This window comes from Pyxicephalus adspersus, chromosome 5, assembly GCF_032062135.1.
Source record: "Pyxicephalus adspersus chromosome 5, UCB_Pads_2.0, whole genome shotgun sequence".
In the NCBI taxonomy this organism is placed as follows: Eukaryota; Metazoa; Chordata; class Amphibia; order Anura; family Pyxicephalidae; genus Pyxicephalus; species Pyxicephalus adspersus.
The window spans coordinates 125,095,787-125,109,065 of NC_092862.1; positions in this window are offsets into that span (position 1 = coordinate 125,095,787).

A 13,279-nucleotide genomic window follows, 5' to 3' on the forward strand; every position below is an offset into this window, starting at 1 on the left:
GTGTTCATTTCCAATAAAAGTAAGGGCATGGCCTTCCCACCCTTGCCCGACCCACTACACCCCTGGCACATATGTCCATTTTCTTGCAGCATATCTGCATTCAAATGCATGTCAAGTAGAAATCCTTTTTTTCTCTGTGTGGCTAGCTTCAATTTATGTACTGCAGTTTGGTGCGAAATGGAGGCTATATGGGTCCATTCCCATCTACACATTACTTCATGTGTTGAAATGCAATTGTGTGAAACCAGCATGTAAGCTTCAACCTAATTATTGGCTATGGTTGAATAACTCCATTTCATAGTAAAAACACCTTGGCACATAACTTTCAATTCCTAGAATAATGCAAATGAAAACATTAATAAAACTTTGAACTAGTTTTATTAATTTTTCCATTTGCATTATTCTAGCCAATCAAGTCTTTCTCATGTTTGAAACTGTAGTACAAGCATGACATTGATTTTATAATTGAATATTAATATACTAAATTAGTATGATGACCATAAAACATCTACAGGATGAAAAATCAAATTCCATAATTATTGCATCGTATCCAGCCTTATTTGATGAATGTGTTCTTCTTCCTTGCATGATTTACAGGCTTCCTATTTGTCCATAAGCAGGTCAGTCACTATCTGCACGGGTAAACTTTTGTTCATATTTGATCCATAGTATTGACGTAAACAAATATAACAATTCTCTCTCGCTGCATGCTTTACACAATGACCTAACATCCCTAATTATTTCTTCCAAAGAATGTTTCCAAATATTTACCTAAGTGTACATTTCTTCTCCTATACAAAAGGCCATACGCTGTATGTAAAGGTCTCCCCGGCTTGGTGGGTAGAATAAACTGCACAACGATCACTAAACAAACACGATTGCAGACAAATGAAAAAATCATGTTTTTTTCTTTTAGTAGCAGCAGTTTGTATAAGCAGAAAGGAAAAAAAATACTTTTTAAATAGCTGTTTAAAAAAAAAGTTGTAAATATACGATTAATATATATATTTTTTTAAATACATTACATCCATGATTTCATCTGCTGTAGTGCGAAGGTCTATTGGACAATGAAGGACTCCCTGTCCCTTCCAAAGAAGGTCTCCTTTAGTTAATTGAGCAACGTTACTTAATTGAATTTGCAACAAACCTCTAATATATGGTGAATATTCCATTGTCGCTAAAAAAAAAATGAACTATGAGTTGATGAGTTGATGCAAACCAATTCTCTACTTGATAATGAACATTATCAATGTTTATGTTCATACAACCCATCAGTCAGCATTCCTTCCATCCATGCATAGCTTTAAATTTTATACATGGACTTTTTTTTGCTGACTTTTATTTATTCGGATATTAAGTAAGTCTAAAAGGAATATTTTTCCAGACTGGAATTTTAAATAAGCACATGAAAAATAGTATTTTATTTAAATTATTTTAAATCCACTTACATCTTCAAAAGTGCAACAAATAATTACCATAATCTAATGGCTTTCAAAGTCTTTAGTAAAGTATTTAAAACATTTTTCCAATGTAATGTTTATATTGTTTGAATATAAGCATGCTGTCATGTTTACTTTTTCTGTACACACGTTGCTTCCTGCTTGTTCTTGCTGCACAGTGATTGAACTAAATTGCTATGTACACACTTCAAATGTTTGTCCCCTGAAATGAAACATCATGCTTGTCTTGATAACATCAAATTTACTCACCTAGGGGAGAATTTGCCACACTGCATAGAAAGAACGTAATCAATCAAAGACAAAGAAGGGGTCTAATAATAAAGCTGTGAATCTAATATTCATTGAAACATATTCAGGTGGAGAATCTTCCAGGTCCATGTGTTTCAATACCAGTAATGAATTCTCCACCAGGCAATGTTTCAGTGAAAGTTAGTGAAGTTAGCATGCAAAAACATCAGTAAAAATTACAATCATGTAAACTTTACAATGAAAACTCAAACCTATTAACAATTGTTATTGAAATTTGCTTTTTTCTTATAAAAATTTATATAAATTTAGTATATAATATATATACATGATATAAATTTCTTGATTAGTGTGATATCGGTGAAAGCAGTCCTAACTATGTTCTGCGGATTTGATTCAGATTGCAAGCCTTATCAGGTTTCTTTTTAACATTGAAAAGTTTTTGCCTCTTTAAAAAATGACTAAAAATGTTTGGCACATCAATCATTGCAAACAAGGCAATGGTGAGCACCACTTCTTTATATGCAGCTCCTTTTAAACCCATAAAGTGTGAACTCCTTGATAACATTCTATGCTTTCTTTTAAAAGTAAAAACAAAAACATAGATCAAACCAAGAACAATGAGTAAATTCTTTCTTCATTATAAATCTGGCAGCTATCCATAGAAATTTGGAATATACAAACAATTAAAATATCTCACTCCAACTTTACAGAACCATTCCATTAATATCCAGAAAAACCATACAATCTACATGTTCTCCTTAAAAACATCAGGAACTTTTCGGTTCCTGTCCCCTTCCTGACTCGTGACAAGGGTCTGCTTTGCCCTCGGTCACATGGGCAAGGCATCAACTTGGACTTGAAAAGTATAACACATGAACAAAGGAAAGTAAACATTACACCAACTTTTGTGTAAGAACAAATAACTCTGCACATAGTAAAGGAAGTCTAGTTTTTCCCACATCCACAAGTGATTTTCCCGGCTGGGCAATCTCTGGAAAGTTGTTGCTATAATAAAGACATTGCTGAGTCGGTGGATTTCACCCTTTAAGAAGACTATTGTTTATTGAGCTTGTTAAGAGTGGTGCCAATGACTGAATCTGAATAAAGGAAACTGTAGGAGCTCCAATTAAGAGCGTAATTCCATGGCAGGCAGAGAAAAAAAGCAAGAGCTCTGTTAAAAGTCTGAATTTAGCAGTATTAGCACACATCCACTACATTTTCAAAGATTTTATTACAGCTTCCTGAAAAAAGTATGATGGTATTTTAATGGATAATAATAAAAGATAAGCCACTGTGTAATTGTCCTTTGTAGGAAAACACAATGCAATCTAAAAAGAAATAATTACAAAAGCAACTTGCATCTACTTACCTATGTAGTATTTAAAAGTCATATTTGTAATTTTTCCATGTATCCCAGATTCTCCCTCCTACACACTCCCCACCCCATGTCTACTTTTTGTTACAATTCTGTTTGAGTGTGTTTTATGGTATGTTGTATAGTTAAAAAATTCAATAAAAAGTTTTAAAAAAGTCATAATAAAAACACTGATTGTGGATAAAGCAGAATGCCACCAAAATACAAATCTGAAATACAGAATGTTTAATTTGCAAACTGTTCAGCCAGTTTTGAGATTCAGATGATCGTGGCAGACAGCATAGCCATGTCTGTGGTTGCTACTCAAGGTTAGCAGTACAGCTTGGTCTAAGATTTGATTAGACAAGGAAAGAGCAGCAAAATGTCACAATATCTATTAAGCTCTTAATCCAGTGGCCTTGATATTCTGGTGTCCAGGGTGAAGTTCACTAATTACTCTGATGGTGATGAGAAATGCCCTCATTATCCTTACTATAAGTGGCAAAACCACTATAGTGGTATAGGTATTATCTTAAGGTATTACTTTATTGTCAGAGGTAAAATACCCCTGTTGACCTGGTGACAGTGGTAAAGTACCCCCATTACCTTGCTGTTAATGGGGACATCCATGCATTATTCTGATGTCAGAGGCAAAGTACCCCTATTGACTTGGTGTCGGTGGTAAAGTACCTCCATTATTCTAATGTGAATGGTAAAATGTCCTAATTACTCTTGTGTGGTAAAATCAACCCATTGACTAGTGTCAGCAGGGTAATATCCCAGCGTGTATGATAAAGTGGCCCCATTATTCAGGTATTAGTATTAGTAGAGTCTACCTTTTACCCTGGTGTCAATGGTCAGGTGTCCCTATTACTCTGGTAAAGTGTCCCCCTTACCCTTGTACATTGAAATGCCTTTATTTTATTACTTTCAGTTAAGTAAAGTACCCATGTTGGTGGTAGATTGAAAACAGATGATTGGGGTTCAATGGGAAGTAACTTGACAGAAAAGAGACTTCATACTTTGTACCTCCAAGTTTACTACCTAAGTGATATTTGCCCCAGAAATGCTTCTAAACTGTTTGCTGGGAGATTACCTTCTGGGATGATGCTGATGGGGTATGGCTAGACCCAAGGCACCCACCAAGGAATTTGGAACACGTGCCATAGATGTTGGAATCTAGTAAATACCTTGGTGTTAATAAAATATAATGTTTAAAATAAAATTAAGTAATTCTTGCACTTGTTAGTAATATACTGGAGACTGAAAAAATATTCATTCTTATGATATGCCATATAACGTGAGCTCAGAGCTAGAAAATGAAGGGGAAGCAGCAATGATCAAAATACCTCTTGAACTAACCAGCCATAACACCATCCGCACAGTTATATCGTAGATCTTAGCCATTCTATAAGCATGTCATACTTGTACAAGACTGAATCAGAAATAAATTGAGCATTTATGGAGTAACAGAAGCTTTTTCTGTCTATTCTACCATGAGCTCTACTGTCAGCTGGTGAGAAAGATGTGGGTGCAAATACAGGAGCATTTATCAAGCAAGAGACTGATTAAACCAGACACTTGTCTAGAGCTGTTTTTCGTTTAGCAAAGGATTTCCAATAATTTGTGTGAATATCTGAAATCCATGTGCCTGAAATCCTGGGCAGGTGGCTGGAACAGTTTAGCCTGTATTTTGGATTTATTATTTATTTGGAAATAATTTGTATTTATTTACACTGAACTAAGAGCTAATTAATTTGCATGAGCAAAAAAGCATTTACCCTAAAGTCCCTGCACATACCTTATGACTTCTTTTGCACTTTATATGCTAATTTTAACAGTATTTTCAGAATTGTGAGCCTTTCTCGTTTCTTTTGCACCCCCCCCCCCCCATTGGTCAATCACTATTATGGACACTCTAGTGACTAATCAGACCTTATGTTGTCTGCCCCTATATTTTCCTAGTATGCCCTGGGAGGATCTTGCATGAGGCTAGATCCCAAACATTGGGCCTGATTTAATAAAGCTCTCAAAGGCTGGAGAAAATACACTTTCATCGGTGAAGCTGGGTGGTCCAACAAACCTGGAATGGATTTCTGTTTTATTTGCTAACAAATGTTTTTATTCCTGGATAAGATCAATTCCAAGTTTGCTGGATCACCCAGCTTCACTGATGAAAGCGTATCCTCTCCAGACTTGGAGAGCTTTCATAAATCAGGCCCATTGTATTGTGGAAAGCACTCTTGTATTTTTGTACCAGGTAGGTTAAAGGTTGGCTTTCCCTGAATGTACTTCCAATTTCCAGATATTGACAGACTCCTTTTGCTCTACGACATTTTAAATATTTCAACTTGAAGTACAAGGTCTTCTATAATATGAATCTAATATGAGTTGAAGTCCATTAACTGATTTTTTTTGTTCTTTCCCTTGACATACATTTCACTGTAGAGTTAATGTATAAAAAATATCTGATTTCCACAATAATATTTTTCCTGGTCTTCATCCAAACCTGCAAGCTGTTATTGCATCCAAATAGCATCTGCCTAATGGTTCTAAACACCAATTAGAAGCGGCACCACTGAGTTTAAAAGCTGAAAGTGATAAACAAAAACTGACCTTATCTAATTTAACATTTGGAAGGGAAGATATTAAAGTTTTATACCCACAAACTGATGAACATCCATTATGGGTAAACATACCATGGTCTAGTGGTAACCACAGATGACCTGTAATGGAAACTTGTCTGGGTTATAATAACCCATATGCAAACATAACGCATATTTTATATTATTGTTGGCCATGGCTGGTTTACTGCGGCAGTAGGGCTGGTTGCAAACAGGACAAGTTTTCTCAAGTTTCCTTGGAAATTTTAAAAACTTCAATGGCTGCAACATTTCAGAGGAAAAAACCTCTAACGATTTGTAGAAACCAATCTCGTTTTTTTTAAGGGTACTTGTATTTACAGTATTTTAATATACAGAGCAATTATATTTCAAAAGATATTTTGTATGGAAGATTTAGAATTAGAAAGACAGCCAGAGATGGAAAGTGTAAATGATTTATTAAAAGTGTCAGTTTACATTTGGAAAAGAAGGAATTGCATTTAAAGCATTATTCATGGCAATACACATATTGAATCTGTGTTAAATATTTCAAAAACCATCAAACAGATGACGGGCCAAGTCTATACAATATAGTTATTCTGCTTTGCCTCTCTGGGATTGTGCAAAGCAAATGCTATGCAGTGATTACATTACATATTTGCAGAAATGAGGTCATTGTGAGGCCAGGATTTCCATTTTACCTAAAAATATCTGAGGAGTCTGACTGTCAGCTGGAAATTTTATGTATTTCCTAACTAAAAATACGGTTTAGCCAATAATAGATTTTCCATAATGTAGACATAAGGTATGTGGATGCTTGGCAACCACAACTCTACTAAATGGCCAAAATCATATAAACACCAATCCAAGTTATTGAGTTAAAGTGTTTATTGTGTGAAAAGCAAGGTTTGTAAAACAGCATACACAGACTGGCCTTTCACTTTTTTAACATGGGTGAACCCTTCCAAATAACTTTCAGGTCTATAGGGAACCCTGACCTAAATTACCATATCATTAGAAAGAAGAGCTTTTGTAATGCTGGCCATTGGGAAGAATGTCATCCTTATAGATAGCTAAAAAGATCATTGGTGTCAGGTAAACATATCAGAGAATCACAAATCCCTAGTTGCTCGAAAAACCACTTGCAACCTGTGGAGGAACCTTGGAGTTACACGGCATTCTGCATGGTTTAGACCATTGCGCTCTATTAACAGTGTAATAACAATTTAGAATGGTTCCTTTCTGTTCCGCCATGGCAGTTCCATGATGCATTAAGCCAGATCTATAAAGAAAAGGTTTATTGAGTTTGGTATAGAGTAACCCAGGTGAGGAACACATTTGGCATGAATTGGTATGGCAACTAAAGGCCATGCCTACTTCTACTACAGCGGTACCTGACCTCACAAAGGTACTTTTGGCCCAATGGGCCTGCATTCCAACAGACACATTCCAAAATCCTGAGCAAAGAGTGGACGCTAATAATAGCAACAAAGAGTGACCATCTTCATAGAAGTGTTGGTCAACTGTTCACATTATTTTTGTATAATGAAGGCAAGAAGTATGCAGCCATTGCTGACCTTCCCTTAAAATACTGGTTGTGCGGCTCTCATGCTGATCTCAAGTTTTTAGGAGCTGATTCTTTAACTGTAATAGTTTTTATTCCACTGACTTGGAACAAATATGCAGCCAGTTAAGCTAGAGAGCATTAGATAATTCTATAACGGTTAGGTGACTGACCAGGGATAATTTTATAGGTCAGGAGCTCCAATACCTTTTGGCCTATCTCCCTACATATTTGTTCCCAGCCAGTGGGTAGAAGATTCAAAAAATCAGCATTGGCAGTCAGGCAAATCCCATTTTCAGAAATAAAGTGCTGGTGGTGGCCTTCATATCTATCTCAGCACGTATCCCAGTTAGCTGAATCTATCGATGGGCAGATCCTTCATGAGTTCATTTTTGCTGAATGCATTGTACTATTTTTGTATTTTGTTTTTAAAAAAAAAACATTGCAACTAACAGGCGCTAGCATAGGAGTGCTCCCTGTGCTATATTTCTGTGCTATATTTGCTATATTTCTAACTATAAAATGATTGGTAATTATATGCAGCCAGATCATTAAGATCAGATCAGACCAAGCTCACATTTCCTGCTGGAAAAAAAACAAAAGCAAAATATTGTTACACTCAGTTATGTTATTTCTAAAAATCAATTAAACACATTTCCACTTGCAGAAACCATAAATACATCTGTCTGGCTTCTATCAGCCTTTTGAAATTCCCTGCACAGTTTTTTGCTTGAAGATGAGCTTTAAATATCTATACACAGTTGGAAAGAGAAAACAGAAACACATTGATGGTTTTGGTTGCAGTAATACATACAATGTATCACATCATACTAAAGATGAACTCTAGACAGATGGAAAAGACACAAATGAACGCTGATCCATAAACAATGGTACAGCTATAAATGTATTTTGTTTTCCACAAAGTACCGAAATTTGACTTGGTATTAGTCTCCTGCAGTCCCCTTTATGACAGAGCTCATGGAGACATAACAGGATGGAGCAGCAAACAGATGTGTTGCACTGCAAGCAACAAATTGATAGAAGGGTGGGCATATTGTTTGAGAATAGAGCTAATCAGTGTGCCACTTCTTCTTTCACAGTCCAGGCATAGGGTAGAGATGGAAAGAAAAGCTGTGGGTGAACCTGAAACTGCAGCAGAATTGTGATGAATAGCAGAACTGGATAAATCGCAGGACTTAATGGGCAGAGATAAAAATCTACTTTGCCAGTAAAACAGTTCATATATGTTATGTGTGTATTAGATGTTTGCCTGGTGTGCAGATTTAATGAACTGATTGAACCACCAAAATATAAATTACATGGCGCTTGCCACTTCCGACTGCCTCCTGACAACTGCTGGTGCCTGGGACCAGTAGCATTTGGTAACTGCTTTGCTTTTTCTAGCATTTGCAAATGCTTGTGCAGGCTGTTCCAAGTGGCTGCAAAAGCCTAGCAAAATGGGGTGCTTTTTTCCACCATTTGCAAAAGCAGTGACAAGTGGCTTAATTCAAATCTGTGGTGGTGGCGGGAGTTGCAAATCACCCTTGAATGCTGTATGTAGAATTTGAAAAAAATTTCAGCAATGGTACCCCCTCCAACCATCAATAAAATAAATAAATAAAAAATGTACTAATTTGTTCCAGTTTTTATCTTTTATTCCAAGTGGTACGCCGCAAAAAACATTAGTGAGAACATGCGGATAAAGGGGAACTAACCCAACTATACCCATCTGCCCCACTGCCCTTGCAGGGTGCTTCAAACTTCTTCCTTCCTTACTTTCTTCTTGTGATCTTTGGCTATCTTGTTTGGCCAAGCTGGGAAGACGTAAATCTTGTACAGGTGTGCACGAGTTCTTGCAGTCCCAGCAAGTGCAGGTAAAGCCAACCAAAGCTGAACTACACACTTTGCCTGTCCCATTCTGCAGTAATGATCTGCCTGAAAGAACATATGCAAAAGTTGAACTCAAATTCCACTTTAAAAAAAGTCAACGCTTGTACTGTATTTGTTACAGGTACACTTAAAGAGCGATGATATTTTCACATAAGGAACATATATTAATAAAATGTGGTTTGGATGTAATAGATCCTGCATGCCTTGTTTTACCGTTTTTTTCCCCCATAATAGCAATAATATCCTGCTGAGTCTCAATGCCTTTACATGGCTATCCAGTCAGATTACATTAATGCATTTCTGAAAAATGCTTTTGTGAGTCAGAGCGCTGCTCCACCGTAGGAAAATCCCTACAATCTTTCTACATCTGGGGTTCTAATCCTAATGGTTTTCTTTCTATCACATTGTAACAAATAAATGGCATCATAAAAAGAGCTGGAACACGATCTAGTTTGTGTTGGGAGTAGATGGAAGCTGTAGATTGAAATAATAATTCTGCAACGCAAATGGGAAAATGTCAGGAAAGCACACGGTTATTGTTGGATGTGGACCATCATATTCACCAATGATAGTAATACAGCAGCAATGGTTAGTGCAGGGGTAGCGCAGTCAGAAATTGGCGTAGAGCTGCTCAGTTGTAGTAATACGGAAGTCAGGATTCTCTTACCGCTCGCAAAATTGGTGTCACAGAGAAAGCTCATTCAGGCCGATACATCCTCTGTATGTTTTCATGTGGTGTGCATTTTGCTTGTTAGTACATATTTAGTGGTGTATAAATAAGTTTGCCTGGCTATGCTTTTCTATTTTAGGCAGCCTTGTTCCTCTAAATTGTTTTCTTTCTTAGGGTTTCTTACCTAAACGCACAAATAAATGCAGAGGAAGCATTTTGACTTGCTGCTGTATTTTTTTAAAGAAAAGTATATTGTGCATTAAAGCTGAACTGTAACATTTGCAAAGGTGAACGAGTGCAAAGGTGACTGCCAAAGTAGTTGTATTCATTCAGTTTTGTGATGTACACAGCTCTGCCCTAAAGCACAGGCCTATCTGTCCGGCATGAGTCCTGATTTTTCTTCACTGCAGGTCACATATACAGGTCTTCTCCTTCTACTGGCCTGTGACTGGTTAGTGAAAGAGAATTGATTTAACCTCTAGGCTAATCATTCTATCGCTGCAAGCTCTCTTACCAGCACTGTAAGACAACTGATTGGCTTCTTGTACTGCTTCTTTCTCTACCAATCTGAGCGACTTAAAGAGGCTGATACTCGCATACCACTTTTATAGACTTGAATGGGAATGCTTGCCAACCGCATTGCAAGCAGTTTCAAAGTTATTCTAATGTAGTTCTGAAGAATAGAAGATAGGCCATGTGAAATATATGGCAAGAGAACTGAAACTGCTTACTCAAACGTTTCAGAAAATGCTAATGTACGTTAATACCTCCTCCTGGGCACATAGTGGTTGAATTGAGCCCCTCAGAGTAGTTGACCATGTGGTTGTCAATTGCTCATCTGAATTTAGCCTCCTAGTCACACACAAGCACTCCACCAACCTCTTCTTTTCAACAAATTGGGAGCTGTTGGGAATCATTTTGTGGTTGTGGAGGTTTTACGGTTGTAATAGTTTGCAGCAAGGTTCCTGGATGTAACATGTAGCTTCTGGAGGTTCTTGAATGGGGGTGCTTTCTTGAATGGGGGAGCTGCAGTTGGATTTTGATTGCTGTTGTTGCTAGAGGATTGGAAATGGCACATAAACCCTGGCCATCCCTAACATCAAGCTTTAAAAAAATGCTGGGGTTGACTTGACTCTTAAAATTGCTCCTGGTATAACATAAAGGCAGCCAGGAGCGGCTAACAACGCAGGTTTTGACTGTACATCTGAACATCTGCACATCTTGCCTGTGTGCCTCCCAGCGGGGTAAGGAGAAGAACACGGCTGGGAGGGCACACCGGCCTGAGCCGAGGACCATGTCTCTGGTACAGATCACAGACTCAGAACAGTGGGTGGGTTGTGTCTCTGGAGCGATGGGAGAGTGAGCGGGCACCCTGAGGGAAGTCTCTCTAAGGGAAGTGACACGCGGCTCCCCGCACATGCGTGGTCCAGAGTCTGTGAAATTAGTGGTCCGTGACGTCCAAAAGGATGGTGATCACTGTACTAAACTACACATTTTAGCCAGATATACATTTTACCACATTGATATTGTTTAATAATAAAGAATCATACAATCCATAAATCGTGCATGTTCATGTTCAAGCATCGTGGTGACCAGAGGGATTTGCATGCAGATCTTTAGATGAAAACTTTTATATTATATTGAAAATTGCAAAAAATACCAAATCATTGCTAATAAAACAATAAATACATTTACCAGAACTAAACCAATGAAAGTAAAAAGAAAATAAATGATATGTTATTGTGAAAAGTAAGACTAAAAAAAAATTGGCAAGAATTACCAAAGTCTAGTAGCATGTTTTTGGTTTCAATTAGGAGACATGCAGGACTCAGGGGCATACCCCTGGCAGCTGCTGACCCCGGGTCAAATGACATCATTATCACAAAGCGATGACATTATCACCTACACTCACGCTACTTTTCCAATGTATATCTGGGGACTCGTGTACATTCACTGTGTGATGGATGCTTCTGATGATTCACTATCATAACCAGTAAAGAACATCTGGGCTTTTATGTGCCAAACAACATTTACAGTTGAAATAGAAAAAGATTTGTTTGATTTAACAATGCCATAGCATATACTGAAGCTTTCTAGTTCTTTAAGATGTATTTACCGAATTATGATTTTTTTTCAAGCAAAGCTTAGCTAATTCTAAACAGGACAAAGTACGATAACCTATAGCAGCCAATAAGAACTTGACCAAGAAAACTTTTGTTGCAATAGGTTTGAACTTTACTACTGTAATATGCAATGCTTTATACATGAATAACCCTTGTTGTGTCCCTGGCAATAAGTGTAAATTGTTGACTCATCATTAGTGTGCCAAAGTTCAGATTCTTTACCATGGCATTGGTATTTGTGTAATCCGGTCCCCATTGACACTTGGCCACACCTTCTGTATCTGCAGGAATTCCAACAGATAAGACACCTCTTGTTATTTATTACCTGGCCACAACAATGATGAAGTAGAGGGGAAGGTGCACAGCTCTGTAGATGTGCACACAAACACACCCACACACCTATAAAGCTACAATAACAGTTTTGCTGGAATGGGTAAATAAAGGGTAAATGAAAGGGTAAATGAAGGGTTGGATTATTTGCCATTGTTGATGAATATGCTGGTCTTGGTCTCTTTAGTTCTGGTCAAGTATCAAAAAAGGTGTATCAACAATGGCAATGGTAATCCTCCTATTACAAAGTCCCTAAAACAAATATTTAGCCAACAGTTAAATGAAGCTGCATTTTCCATTTTCCAAACGTAACCATTTCTAGTGCTATACTTTACTACTTTTTAAATAAGACTGTTAGCATGGTGGTGGGCCTAAACATCTATGTATAGGTCCATTTTAAGAATCAATTTCAGTGAAAGTATTCCACGGGCTAGTAATGCTGTCCAGGAAACACAACAACTGAAAGTTGACCTGAGTGTGAATTCTGTGCAGTCCAATGCAGTCCAATGAAGAATAACTAGACATCCCATTCCTATAGAAAGTGTTTCACCTGAAGCCAGTTCTTTTTATATGATTCACTTAACTATTCTTTCTACATCACCAATTACATTCAAGCTTGTAAGCCAAGGACACATTTATATGGTGTCATCAAATCAGAACACACATCTCTGAACAGTTGTTGGGGTCTTCAACACCATCTGTCTTCCAGGTACAATGCCATTTTATTATCTCTAACCTGGCATTTGAAACCAATCACACTTTCTGCCATGTAATTTGAAGGTCTAACACCTATGCAAACTTCCTGACACCGTGTAACCTGTTTTGGGCAGGGTCCTCTCCTCCTCTTGTATCAATAATTTTATCTATTTTGTCATTTGCAACCCTTATTTAATGTACAGGGCTGCTTAATATGCTGGCCCTTGTAAATACAGGTAGTCCCCGGGTTACATAGGAGATAGGGATTGTAGGTTTGTTCTTAAATTGAATTTGTATGTAGGTCGGATCAGGTACATTATTTTAATAAATGCAATTAGGA